Source organism: Leopardus geoffroyi, chromosome C2, assembly GCF_018350155.1.
Source record: "Leopardus geoffroyi isolate Oge1 chromosome C2, O.geoffroyi_Oge1_pat1.0, whole genome shotgun sequence".
NCBI lineage: Eukaryota > Metazoa > Chordata > Mammalia > Carnivora > Felidae > Leopardus > Leopardus geoffroyi.
The window spans coordinates 27,044,192-27,058,628 of record NC_059333.1 but is presented as its reverse complement, the minus strand read 5'-3'; the positions used below and the strand labels follow the sequence as shown (position 1 = coordinate 27,058,628).

Genomic DNA, 14,437 nt, shown 5'->3' with positions numbered 1-14,437 from the left:
CAGATCAACTTTGTGTATTGTCATCTGATTCTTGTCTCCCCTACACTTTAATTACTATTTGTTTTCTCTTAAAAAAATATAAACTCTAACCATAGTTGTTGCTGCTCTTAACTGCTATTCCTTCCTTATATGATTAGGATTTTTAAAAATTACTTTTTCTCTGTATTTTTGCTACTCACTACTATTATATCCCTTCTTTATTGAAAACAGAAATATGTAAGATATGTTGTTTGACACAAAGAAAGAGCATGGCTCTCATATCGGGAAAGGTTAGACAAATCAGCATCTGTCAGATTTATTCAGAGGCTTCAGCTTGAGTGTTTTGTGTGTGTCTTCTAATGGTTTTGTTACCAACTACCTTAGAGTCATTTGCAAGAAAACCCCTCCCCGCAATTAATCTTGCATAGTTCAAAACTATTAGTAAACAAAAGCACTAGATGTTCTTCAGTTAGAAGAAATTTAGATGCTTAAGTAAATCAGTATAGATTCATTCTCCAAAACTAGACTGGAAAGGGGGTGCCTGGATGGTTCAGTCGGTTAAGCCTCTGCTTTTGGCTCAGGTCATGATCTCGTGGTTCGTGGGTTCAAGCCCTGCATTGGGCTTTCTGCTGTCAGCTCAGAGCCCGCTTGGAATCCTTTGTCTCCCTCTTTCTCTGCCCCTCCTCTGCCTATACTCTCCCCCTTTCAAAAAATGAATAAACGTTAAAAAATTAAAAAAAAAATAGACCCGAAAGAAAGTATTGGGACCCAATGATCAGTTATGTATAAACTTTTCACAAAGACAGTTTAAGTCACCCCATCCAATAAAACTTTCTGCAAGGGTGGAAATTTTCTATAGCTGCATTGTCCCAGATGGTAACCACCGGCCATGTGTGTTATTATACATTGAAATATGGTTAAGGCAACTGAAATTTTACTTTTACTTAATTTTAATTTAATAGGTTCATGTGGGTGCGCCTGAGTGGCTCAGTTGTTTAAGCGTCTGAGTTCCACTCAGGTTATGATCTTGTGGTTCGGACCCCTCATTGAGCTCTGTGCTGACAGCTCAGAACCTGGAGCCTGCTCCAGATTCTGTGTCTCCCTCTCTCTCTTCCCCTTCCCCACTCATTCTCTCCCTCTCTCTCTCTCTCTCTCCCCCTCCCTCTCTCTCTTAAAAATAAACAAACGTTAAAATTTTTTTTAAATAGCCACAATTTTTTTAATTTAATTTTTTTTATTTACATCCAAATTAGTTAGCATATAGTGCAACAATGATTTCAGGAGTAGATTCTTTAATGCCCTCTCCCCATTTAGCCCATCCCCCCTCCCACAACACCTCCAGTAACCCTCTGTTTGTTCTCCATATTTAAGAATCTCTTATGTTTTGTCCCCCTCCCTGTTTTTATATTATTTTTGTTTCCCTTCCCTTATGTTCACATTTTTAAAAACAGCTACACTCTTCTAAAAAGGCCGCACCTTTTTAGAAGAGTGTAGGTTAAGTAAAACAATGAAAATATTATACAACTAGCAAAAAGCAATATATTCTGCATATCCATGCAGACTTTTGAATCAGAGTTTGAATCAGATCTTTTTTTGTTTTTCATCTCTTACCCCAAGCCCCACCAATATTTTTAAATATGATTCCCATAATAACCCTGATTTCAAATGGCCTCTGTAAGAAATAAAATATCCCTGCCTTGTCAGTAAGGTGGAGGACAGGTTATATTAAAGTATTTCACAGTAGTTATTGCTTCCTCTAACTGAATATTTCATTTGATATACATCCAGATCTATCTTGGTTATTTTTTTAAGAAACAGAGCAAAACTCAAATAACATGTAAAAATAATTAATCTAGCAAGACCATACTTGCATTGCATTGCTTAAATGAAGTATAAAATAGTAAAATTTTTACCTTGTAAATAGTTTAGCCATAGTCAAAGCCTCATTTAGGGGTGTTTTAGTACTGGTGATGAGAAATTAGAATCAGAAGAGACCTTAAACCCATATCTATGACAGCGGCAATTGAACTGATTGATTACAACATCTTCTTTCAAACAAATATTGATTTAATCAAGTCTGCATTCCCATTGGCCCTAATGGTGGTCTTGACAGAAGCCTGGACACTTGAAACTGGCTAACTCCTGTTTGGATATAAATATTTTAAATGCATGGCCATTCAGTCATAATCATTATTTTTCATCAAACCTTTATTCCTCTTGATTTTCTAACCTCCTTAGTAAGTGCTTTTATGCCTTCTGTAAAGTTGAGCGTTGTGCGTGTCTGTCTATGAATGTAAGAAAAAGAGATGCCATGGATTTTGGGGGGAAAAGTTGTATTTGCATCTGTTGTTTCTGATTCACAGAGCTGGGAATGAGGTGCTCTTGCAGACAGTGCACGGAGCTAAGATATCAGTAAGCAGTTTGCTGTAAGCGTATGTTCAATTATTAAAATAGTCGACATTTTACGTCTGATAGCCATAGTGAGGTCATGGCATTAATTTATCCAGAGTATTGTGGGCACAGTCTAGAAAAAAAAATAGCATAAAGGACAAAGATGCTAGAGAGCTTGAAAAAAAGAAAAAAAGATGGGTTTGAGCAAACAGACCTTAAGAGATGACCAGTTTAATACAGGTAGAACCGGAAGGAAGAAGTCAGCAGGCATCTCTATTACTGACAATAAGTATTTTAAGCTCTGCTGTACACCCATTAATTTCTGTTACAGTTTTTCATTAAATTCTAAGCTTGAACACAATTCCTGAATCTTGAGTTTCTGAAATCGAATTTCATATGTTATTTGTTGCTTCAGTGCTCGGTGATTCTTTGCTCTTTACTTCCTGTTCCTTTCTTCCCCTCCTTCATCATTCCCCTCCCTCTTCCTATTTCTCCATTTCCTTTTCTTTCTCCTTTTCTTACGCTTTTCATTCCTGCCTTTCTCTCTCTCATGAGAGTGTGTACTTAATTCCATGTTTTCTTTGGGTGCCCCCTTCTTTCATTTGTGTTTTTTTGTTTTGTTTTGTTTTGTTTTTGCACTTAAGTTTTTCTTCTTTTCTTTTCTTTTCTTTTCTTTTTTCTTTCAAATCAGGAGCCTGTCGGAGCTGATTTCAGACACACATCTCCTGCTTCAGAGGCTTCTTTCTCTTTATGGGTTGTGTGATGTTTTCTTTGGAACCTCTGCAAATGGTTGTGCTTCGCGCTTGTTGCCACAGATCTGTTGCCAAACTGCTACCCTAGTTGGTCCTGCAGTGCTGCAGTGCATGCTGGGATCTGTCTGTGTGAGTAAACTGAAATTTCTACAGCACCAGACAGCATTACCGTTGGCTTGCGAATGGCCGTACTTTCCTTTGTATGTAATTCTTGTATGCTGCAGAGTCATCGATGGCTAGTTCTGTCTGGCAAGTAATTCAGAAATAGTGCGCATGTAGAAAGGAAAGGTAGGCAGTTTACCACATTCTGTCATTAAAAAGAACCACCGAAGAACAAAGGAACTGGATAAATACTTACATACCGTCTTTCATGTTGTGAAACACTGTAGCACAAATAGAGCTGTGTTCAGCCAAATATTTTAGACCCTTTTGTAACAACGTATATAGTAGAAGGTTTTCATATATGTACACAAATCCATATTTTATGTAAGCATATATTCAATCTCTAATAGTTACAGCCTGCAAGCGTTTTTTAATCCTAAAAACTTTTACACATTCACCACCACACAGCTATTTGTTATTATTTTTATAAGTTCTTAAATCAAATAAAAATAAAAAATATACCAATATCCCGTTGGTTGGTTTTATTGCAGCAAATTAGGATTTCAACACAGTTTAAATCATATTGATGACTCAGATCCTGGCAGATCTTATAATTCCTGCGAACTGAGAGCACAGCTAATGAAAATATTAAGCAATTATTTTTATTAAAATTGTAGTTTTGTTCATTATTAAATAGAAATGATTGATCTATGCAGATGGGTCTCACTCATGTGTCCCTTGGGCTCTTTGGGGGCTTCATATAGAAGTGGGAAGACTCCTTTTGCTCTTTCTTCAGCCGGTGGGGGGGGGGGGGGAGCGCCGAAAAAGAAGGCGTAGAATGAAGTCTAGGACTGTTAAAGAATTGCTGGCGTTATCTCTCTATCACGTGTGAGCCTGGCTGCTTGTTTTCTGAGGTAGTGGATCCAGGATGAGACTGTGTCGGAGCCTGTGTCCACAACTGCATTTGGAGATCTGTCTTATTGATTAGAGGGGAGAAGGGGTGGGGATCTGAGTGTGAGGGGAGGGGAGGACCAACTGACTACTGGCTCATTGAAGCACAGGACATTTTCTTCCGGAAAGATGTCAAACAACTGAGACATAGCCACAGAGGAAGTAGAAAGGTAGAAACATAAGGAGTCCCTGGAAGAAATGAAGGCATTTCTTTATGAGAGTCTTGGGGCTTTTTCTTTTCACTCCTTTTCTTTCTTTCTTTTATCCCCCCCCCCCCCCATCATCTGACCTGCAAAGGCTAGAGTGACAGCGTCATGCAAATGCTGCAGTCCCGCAGGTCTGGGAGAGGGTGGATGCTAGACTGTGAGTTAATGTTAATGATGAGCGCAGTGAAAATACCAGCCGCCGCCACCCCCTGCACACAGAAGCGCTCTGAGTCAGCATCAGATGCTTTGCCTCGCCTCTCGCTGGGTGTCTGTATGCCTGTGCGCGCGCGTGCTCGCTCGGGCATCCGTGTCTAGCCGAGGGGAGGGGGTGGCGTGTGAGTGCGTGGAGGGTAAAAGCCAGTCAGTCAGTGAGAAGCAAAGGTACGTTGGAGAGCAACTAAAATCTGACTGATTTCCATCTTTGGAGCATCAGATGTATTCCCTAAGGAGGATGGGTCTCCGTGATGGGGGTGGTATAATTATGTTAATGTCATATTTATGGAGGGGTGAGATTTTTCATTCTAATAATTGGTTGAATGCTATGGTCAAAAATTGTAAAGCCATATTCAGTTTTAAGGAAAAGCATGGACTTATATCTAAGGACTGTTTTATTTTTTGCTTTTTGTGAGTGCTGCTTTTTTATTTTATTTTTTAACTATTTACTATTTTAAGCCATAACGGATTCAGTATGGAAAATCAAATGATAAACAGAAAGAGATCTTATATAATGATGCATTACATCATGGAGCAGAATATTTAAAGTCTTGCAAGGCAAAGTAAAGATCTGGACAGGGGGTGGGGGGTGGTGGTTTGGAAAGGGGTGTGGTACTAGGGTGGAGGAGGGGGGCCAGTTAGCAAATATTTTGTTCAGCTTTCCTTGCAGCTTACTTGGAAATGGATGATTCACCTGTTCTACAGGAAAACATTCTAATTCTTTCCATTTTTTTTCCTCCTCTTTTCCCTTTTAAGATCAACCACTTCAGAAGAACCAGATTCCACTTCTGTGGCCAGGACTTTTATGTTATGGCTGGTCCGATTGTTATACACTGCGTTTTATGCTACTAAACCTTGGATCATTCCTAAAGTACCAATTCTGTTCTTGAACCACAAACAAGGCTAAAAGATCGGAGGAAATTCAGTGAATATGCAGGATTGGGATTGTGTATTTTCAAAAGTATTGAGCTTTATAATGCAATTATTTAAGAAATAGAATCTTTTTTTTTTCTTCTCATGTTGCCAGCATTTTAAGTTACATGTTTATTAAGTGGCATTGCTCAAATAGCTACAGAGTATGCATGGAAATATTTGCTGTCTGAATAGTTTGGAGATTCAAAGAGAAAAATCAAGCTTCAGAGGTATTAAGTTATGACATGCAAAAAAAGTTTTCGTTTTATTCTTAGCTGCAACAGTATATATTTAAATCAGATTTAAAGTGTTATATGTCCTTGGCCCACCTTAACAGTTGTACTGTAAAGAAGTGTAATGGGAAGCAGAATTTCAATTAGGGTCCCATTAACTGGCATATAATCCTTCTTTAATGTAATAGAGGCTATGGTGTTTCTGTACAAATCTGCTAGAAACAGATTTTAACCCATTTTTAGTCTCTTTCTTTGGATCTGATGGAATGACTCTTAACTGTTCATTGTCTGCATTGTTTCTCATATTCTTCATTATTTTAAGGTCTGGAATTAGTCTATAAATGGTCGTCGTGAATATTCAGCTAATCCTAACTTTTATATAGCCTATATATTTCTACGTATGTATTTTAATTAGTATTTAGAGGAAAAAGTTTAACTGAACCCAACTGTAATTTCTAAGCTAGCCTTATTACTGGAAGAAGAATTCTACCGCATCAAACCAGACTTTTCCTAGTCCCTGAGACCCTAACTTGTGAGGTATTTTAGTAACATCACAAGTCAGGCTCTTGGGACCTAGGCGGAGGGGAACCAGCAGCTTTGGACCTTATTGATTGTCTGCAGTTACCACCAGAACAAAAGAACATACATAGATTCTGCCTAGGAGAAAAGAACAATGCTTTTCTTTATAATCAGCAATGTTTTCATCATGACCCACCCCCAAATATACTATTTTCAGAAACTGTACTCAAAAGTGATTATAGAGTTGCACTGAGTAGCATTTGTATTATATTATAAAGACCATATGAAAGCAATAGAAGATAACTATGTGAGAAGCAAAGTTAAAATACAGGTGTTTTTAAAATGCTTCTTTTAATGTATTTTGAGAGAGTCTAAGAGAATACCTCCTTAGTTAATAAGGAAGAGAGTGGTTTATATTTAAAACTTCTTTCATATGCATAGAAATATATACATTAGCTACTTACATAAATCCTATATGTCTCCATGTAATTATGGCTCAGAATATGTAATGTATAGCTATAATCATGCTTGAGGCCTAGAAATAAATCATTTACAATCTTCTTTACTGACCCTATTAGTTTTTACTACTGATTTAAGGAGAATGCTATTTTATACTTGGTATTTACTCCCAGAGTTTTCCTTAGTCTTTTAACCAGACGAAATACTTTATATGTCATATTATAATAAGGCATACTCTGGTCGTAAGAGTCATCAGTAATTAGCAAAAATATGGTACCTTTTCGTCTTTACATTTTACTTTGTATATATATCATGAACCTATGTGAGATAAATCAGTAAACACCACCTATGAAGTCAGACTGCTCTATTCATCTGTCAACTGAATCTGAACTGCATAGTTTTAGTGTTTGAAGAATTTCAGTTTTATAAACTATTCCAACTATAACTACTGTGTCATATTTGAACATTATTAGCCATTACCACATCACATATTTACTTCTTGTAAGTGGAATCAGTATATTAAACCCCTTTACAGATTTTACAATAATATTGCAGATACTAAGATTCAAAATGGAGATGACAGACTTTCCATAATAGAAGAACCAAAATGATTTCATTCTCTTAACTCTAATGCTTTACATGGGTGCTATAAATTATATGTATCTTCTGCATTGTTAAAATAAATGTATGAATGTACTTTAGAACACTGTATGGAGTCTTTGTTCACCTTTTCATTGGATTTGTTACAATTACTCATGTTTGAAATATCCCAGGATCCTAATCACCCATGACTTGTATTTCCTGAAAAATTGATACTACAATATTATAAACATATTCTTCATCTATACGAGCCACATAGAATATGTTTAAGCATGTGTCCACACTGTAACTATTCAGATTCCTTATTTATATCACCTATTTCATTTATCTAGAATCTCTGAAATTTTAAGTGTGTATATGTGTGTGTATAAACATAGGTTTTAAAACTCCATCTGAAAGGAGGTAACATAAACAGTGAAGATTTTTGGTAGTATTTATCTTTTACTTGTTTTAACCACGTTTTCATTATAATTAGACAGCTTTAAAAGCACAAGTTTCTCAATTCAAAGAACTCTATGTGTATGTATCTACAAGTGCATCGAGACTTGATTATATTTAATAGCAATGTTTATATATCAGATCAGGAATGACCTCATATATAAAACAATGTCACATACAAGTATATGTTTACAGACACCTGATTCAACACAATCATAAATAACACATAAAAGGTGTTTCATAAATTTACTTCTAAAATAATATAAGGGATGATTGTTTATTGGCTATAGTGATATCAGATATAAGCTATTTCAAATGCAATATTTTCTATGTTATTATATCTATGAACTGCACTATATATTAACTTCTGTTTCATAGAAGAAAGATACCAGAGCTGAATTTAGCGTGCAGTGATGTTTATCTTGCTTTTTTACTAATCATCATGCATTCGTTGAACCCTCTCAATGTAACCTTCCTGCATATAAACTATCTTTTCTGAGAACATCATTGATAAAGCTTTTCTCTTACTCCATAAAGGTGAGTAGAGATATAAGTAGGTGACTTTGTTTATATAAAACTACTTTATGCTGTATATGGATAGATGAATGCCACTTTTTCTGCATTTCTACTTAAGCTGTCACAGAATAATATTGTTTGGGGGGTATAAAATATGATTTGGAAAATCAGATCATACTAAGCTTAAAATAAAAGGAAAGGTCTACAACAAAGAACGAGAAAATTATGTGTGTTGCCTACAAAAAAAAAAAAGCAGTGATATTAACAATTCGATGGCTTCCTGGTTGGGAGACCAGCCTGAGCCAGACGCATATATTAAGAGCTGTCTGCTGCCGATGTGAGCTTGCTCAATGCGGTGGAAATGAGGAATCACCTCCTCTCTGACACCAGCTTATTTTCACATTTTAATTTTGAAATAGCAAATCACTGTTTTACATAAATATACTAACCTCCGCTTGATTCTTATTCCTTTCTCAGATTGCTTGTTAATTTACTATGAACTTCAAGTTCCTTTTTTAAAAATCATCACTCACTTTAAACTTATCAGTTTAAAATCTATCGAAGACCAATGAAGTATTAGTTTTTTTCTGTCTCTTTTGTATTGTTCTGTTAATATTGTGATACTCATGCATTTAACTTTTAATCTCTGTAAGGAAAATGTCAATTTTCCAAAATGGCATTTTTTTAGGTCTTTTAGGATCCATCAAGGCAGCCACTTCTGGAATTTTGCCAAATCTAAATATGATTATATTTCATTGCAGGGTTCATGGGATCAATATTTTTCTTCGTATGAAAGTCCTTAACACTTTAGTGTTCCAGAAGCTAAAGAAGAGGTATATAGAGATACTCTTAAGTCATTTAAGCTTTAGGCTACATTAATAATCTCTAGAAGAGGTATAAGTATCACAGGGGAATTATAGTATAAGTTAATTACTAATGAAATCAGAAAAGGTGTATACTGCCTTCCATTTTCTTCCAAATGGGCATGCCTAAGTTTGGTCGAATTCACCTGATAAATATGTAAATGGTTTTACAAGCTGTCATATTTGGATAGGTTTTGAGAAAACAGTACATAAAGGGTTAGCTAACGCCCAAGTTTTCTTGCCATTTACACATGCAGTGCTGCCTACATTTCCGTAGGCAGCAAGCACAGGCATCATTTTGATTACTTGGATTCTTTTGTTTAATTTCTTACTAGACATTTAACTCGGTACTCAAATTCCACTGATCTCTTAGTAACTGTATTTGGAAAAGGAAAATGAAGTTTCTAATATAGAGAAGTTTTAAAAAATCCTGGGCGTTTGTAAGCATTTGAAAAATAGACTTTTTCGTGTAGCTATGCAAATACATGTTTAGTGTGCAGAAACTTAGGTGCTATTATTATCTGTCATCTCCATACTTAGTTTTCTGATGATTTGTGGTCAAATACACACTGAAGCATATATGCATATATTTATTATATATGTATATATCTTCATTTTTAAAAAGTCTCAATAAAATCAATGTAGAAATTGACATATTGTCATAAGATCATCCACAGCAGTTTTTCAGTGAGCTAGCTTCAACTTTCATTGCCTTTTCCCCAAATCTCTCTTATGTTAAATGTAGCTTTACCGGATGAAGTGCCTTACTATCCAGAACTGTTAACTTGTATGTAATGTTCTACTTGTGGAAGTTTAAAAGCAGGTGGAACTTGAAGGTAATGATATTAAGGGAATGTAAGATTAAATAGTTTTGTTTTTATAATCAGTCAGCTAATTTCATGCATGTTTTATGGGGAATTTAAAAGTGAAAAATTCTCATATGGTGACATAAATCTTTCATTGTTCATATAAGTAGTGTGATTTTAAGTTTGCTACCTTAATAGTTGATTCCTAAAAAAGTATGAATAATCATGGACTGCATACCAGTTAGGTTAATGAAATAAGAATAGTGACTTCCACTTTGCATCTTAGTCTTTTAAGGTATTTTGGCTTCTTTTATGCAGGTGGATTTAACCATTCCTTTTTTCTAAGAAGTTTCTCCCTCTCTGTTGGTAGGTGTCTGATGATTTGTGAGCACCAAGTGACTATTCTGTGGAATCATCTTTCCTTGCCTTTGAATTAGCTTTCCCTAGGCCATGAGTCAACATCAATGTTTTGTACATCCAAATTGGTAGGTCTTTCTTGAAACCCTTCTATTTATTTTCCTATACATATAAGTGAATTTTGAGAAATTGTAGACTTACATTGTGATTCTCTTTCCAGTTTCTAAACATCTTCAGTAAGAGAGTTGGATCGTGTTGAAACACTAGACGGTGGGAGTATTTGGTTCTGTAGGATCCAAAACTGTAATGTCTTTCTCCTAGTAGACTTCGTCTTCTTAGTGGGGAGAGGGCAACCCAGCTGTGGCTAAGTTATTACTCTGTTATATATCACACTAGAAACTACCCAGCCTATGCATTTGTAAACCTTGGGGAGGTTTCTACATGAGACAACATTTTTTGTTGGAGGATTACACTACAGTCGGTTCACTTCACTTCTGTCTCTCTTCCTGCTCCCCCCACCCTCCCACAACATGGAGTCCTTTCAACTTCTTCAAAGAAGTGAGGGAAAAAAGTAGACTCTTTATTAATGGCAGAAAACAAACTGGCTGCTGGACTTCCGAGAAGCCTTCTAATAATAAAGCAGAGTAGGCACTGCGACAAAGAATTCTTGAATGTACTAAATATATAGGGAAGCCTATTTAAATTCACCAGAGGGGCTTAGAGGACAAGCAGCAGAAAGTTTAGAATTCAATTCAAGCCATGCCAGAAAATGAAAATGTACTTAAAAAAGGATTTCTGAGACAATTGTTCAAAGACATGTCAACTTTTAAGGTTCTTTCTAGAATAATGAAATTCGTACTCTAATTTCTGTGGTGACTTTTTCAATTAGAAAGGGAAAATGATTAACAGGATCTCCAAGGAATTGTATCTTATGTCTAAAGAAAATGTGTTTTCTTTCCATAGGGTGTGCTCTACTGAGGGCCACCTAGTGCACTGGCTAAAATCACTTAAGTATATACATGAAACAAAGAGATAATGTATTTTTCAACAATTAGACACACCATAACAGAAGTGCTCTTGCTACTTTGGGAGAAAGATATTCAACTTATGTCTTCTTTTCAGCTCATTTCCTCCCATTCATTTCTATGATTTATAATATTTTAAATAAATGCAATAAAGTGATTCTGAAAGAGCAAATTGCTGATAAATAGTTAGACTGTATGATGCTACATTTGAAAGATAAAAAATGATCCCTGCCATATCTCTTACTGACTTTAGGAAATGTTCTTTACCCTTGATTTATCTACAAGACAGGTGCATCTATAAAGAGTACGCACATCTATAAGAATATATACTTTATTAGTCCTAATGTTGAGATAAGCAACTGCTTATAAAATCCATTTAAAGGCCAGTATGACCTATTCAGGACTGAAATTTCTAGCAGCTTTTCTCCTAATGTTCTCCTTTAGAATTGACACAGATATTGGGAAAAGATTGTCATTCTCTGTCTCAGGAATTACAAGTTGTAAAGAGGATAGAAATTTGGACTCACTAGTAACACATCATTGTTGCTGTTGTGGAGAGACCCTGCTTGAGGATGAAACTCATGTGGGATTTGCCAGTTCATAAATATAATTTATCAACTCAAAGTGAGCTGGTAATCCATGAATTTATCCATTTATTCACAAATGTATACCTAGCTTAAAAAAAATCTCAGTAAATTAAGGCAACATCCACATGTGGGATCACTGTGGTCAATTAAGACTTGATCATTTAACAAATTTTACTGACTTTAAAATGAAATGTCAGATGTATGAATATTAGCTATAGAATTTTAGATATTATGATAAAAAGTAATTATTGCCCTCAATGCATTTAGATGTAGCCTGAGTCATTTACCAAACAACTAAACTGATTTCCATCTATTTAAGTTTTTTTTTTAATTTTTCAAAAAGATTTTTGGGGGGAGAGAGTAAGTGCATGCATATGCACACAAGTAGGGGGAGAGGAAGAGGGAGAGGAGGAGGATGAGGAGGAGGAGGGAGAGAGAGAGAGAGAGAGAGAGAGAGAGACTGTTAAGCAGGCTCCACGCCCAGCACAGAGCCCTATGCAGGGCTTGATCTCATGACCATGAGATCATGACTTAAGCTGAAATCAAGAGTCTGAGCCACCTAAGTGCCCCCATTGATTTAAGTTTTTATGACCTTTTAATATCAAGGGCTTGTGTAGACTTAATGATTGATCAATAAAATAATCTGAGTAAATTTCTTAGCCTAGTCTTTAGCACCGAGAAAACCCTCAGTGAATATTAATTTCTTCCTGTTTGGGTCTTACTATTTGCCTTTGCTATACAGACTATTGTTTTCATCACTCAAATTTACTGGGCATACACTGTCCCAAACTGTGAGAGGCAAACATCATTGGGAAATTATTTCAGATCCAGGGGCACTTAAAAATTATTTACTATAAATGTGTTTATCATATGCTTCCTGAGTGCCACCTATAGGATAGAAAAAGAGATATTCTCGTTTCAAATAGCTTATGGTCTACAAAAGATATGTCTTATTTAACACTCTTTGTCCTTTTTGTGTGCCTTAGCATTTCATAAGTCTTGTAATTTGGCAGTTTATTCTCTTATACTTTATAGATGAGACTTCTATGTGGTGTGTCCTATTTTATAGTTGTAGCTGAAATAACTACCCATATACTTTGAGTTGCTTTGGGCAAGATATGGAGTATTGTTAGGATTTTGCAGTGCTTATGTTCTGTTCTTATGATTCCCTATACTATGCAAAGGTCTGGTGATTAAAAACCATAGACCATGAAAATGTTAATAATTATGGTTTATAAAAATGCTATTTCCAGAATAATTGGACCAAAATGCAGTATTTACATATGATTTCAATCCCTCTAAAAAAAGCTATTATTTAATTTCTTTTTTTAAGTGAATTAATACAATAACATTGATCATTCAGTTTCATAAAGTAGCAATTACATTACTTAGTCAAAGGACCAAAGCATTCTAATTGGACTGTTCTCTGGGAGTTAACAAAATATGCAGAATAAACTTGGAGTTTTCCACCTTTGCATCATAAGTGCCACCACTGAACTTGAATAGTGAAGTAGAAGGTAGAAGACCACATTCTAATACCAGTTTTACCATTAGTTATCTTGTGGAACAGAGCCTCTCTCCTTTTCATTTTTCTCATTTACAATTGATTTATAAAATAAAGATGTGGAGGAAAATGATTGTAAAATGATTTCAGGAAAAAAAATTAGTATCAGATTAGACAGTTGGGTATTTTTCCATTCCACAGGGGACATTTCCACAGGAAAGAATAGCCTTAACTTAAATCACAACATTAATCAGAACTCTTTTGATAGCAAAAGCTCAAAATCGAGCTCAGAGTAGGAAACTGTGTATGTACATCATCATCGTCTCTTCCTCCTTCTGCCCCTCCCCCTTCTCCCCCTTCCCCTCCTCCTTCCCTGCCCTCCTCCTCCTGCTTCTCTTCTCCTCTTCTCCTCTTCTACCCAGGTGCTCCCCCCCCCCAACCCCATCTCAATATCTGTCCCTCTCTCTTTCTTTCTCTAATGTGCTAACTTCATTCCTGGGTGGTTGACTTCATTCTCACATTCTCTCAGTGTGATGGCAAAGATAGCCACTGGCAACTCTAGACATGCATCATGCATCATTCCTAGAGCTTGTGATTCCAGAAGAAAAAAATAAAAAGCTTCTCTCTGCCCCTCCATCAATTTCATTTCTCAGAAAGGCTCTGATTGGTTCTGTTTTGGAGCCACTACTCTGTCCAGATGAGAGTTACTCAGATTGGACAGACTATGAGGGGAGGAAGAGCAAGATTAACATAGCAAGGTAATGTCAGTAGCAGAGACTGAAGGGAATTTAAACAGGCAAAATATAACAGGGCTCCCAACAACCACCACAAATTTCCAAATTGTTTAAGCAGAGTGATATGTTATGGGCTTCTATCAAATATGTTTGTCTTGGTAAACTTTGTGGAGCCTATGAACATACATACAGGCAATATAAACTTATTTAGTCCAAATGTGCTCTGTACATAACTATAAAACATTTGCAGCAGCAAATTGCAACCTTGAGTGTATCATGGAGATTAATTG

The 14,437-nt window shown here is 35.9% G+C and overlaps 1 long non-coding RNA gene across 1 annotated transcript in view; it reads left to right on the top strand.

Annotated features, from left to right (window-relative positions):
• Positions 1 to 14,437, top strand: part of LOC123610698 — a 392,464-nt gene that overhangs the window by 348,824 nt on the left and 29,203 nt on the right. The window contains exon 6 of the long non-coding RNA XR_006718253.1: positions 5,351 to 10,425. This is a non-coding gene — a long non-coding RNA (uncharacterized LOC123610698). The remainder of the gene's footprint in view (positions 1 to 5,350; positions 10,426 to 14,437) is intronic.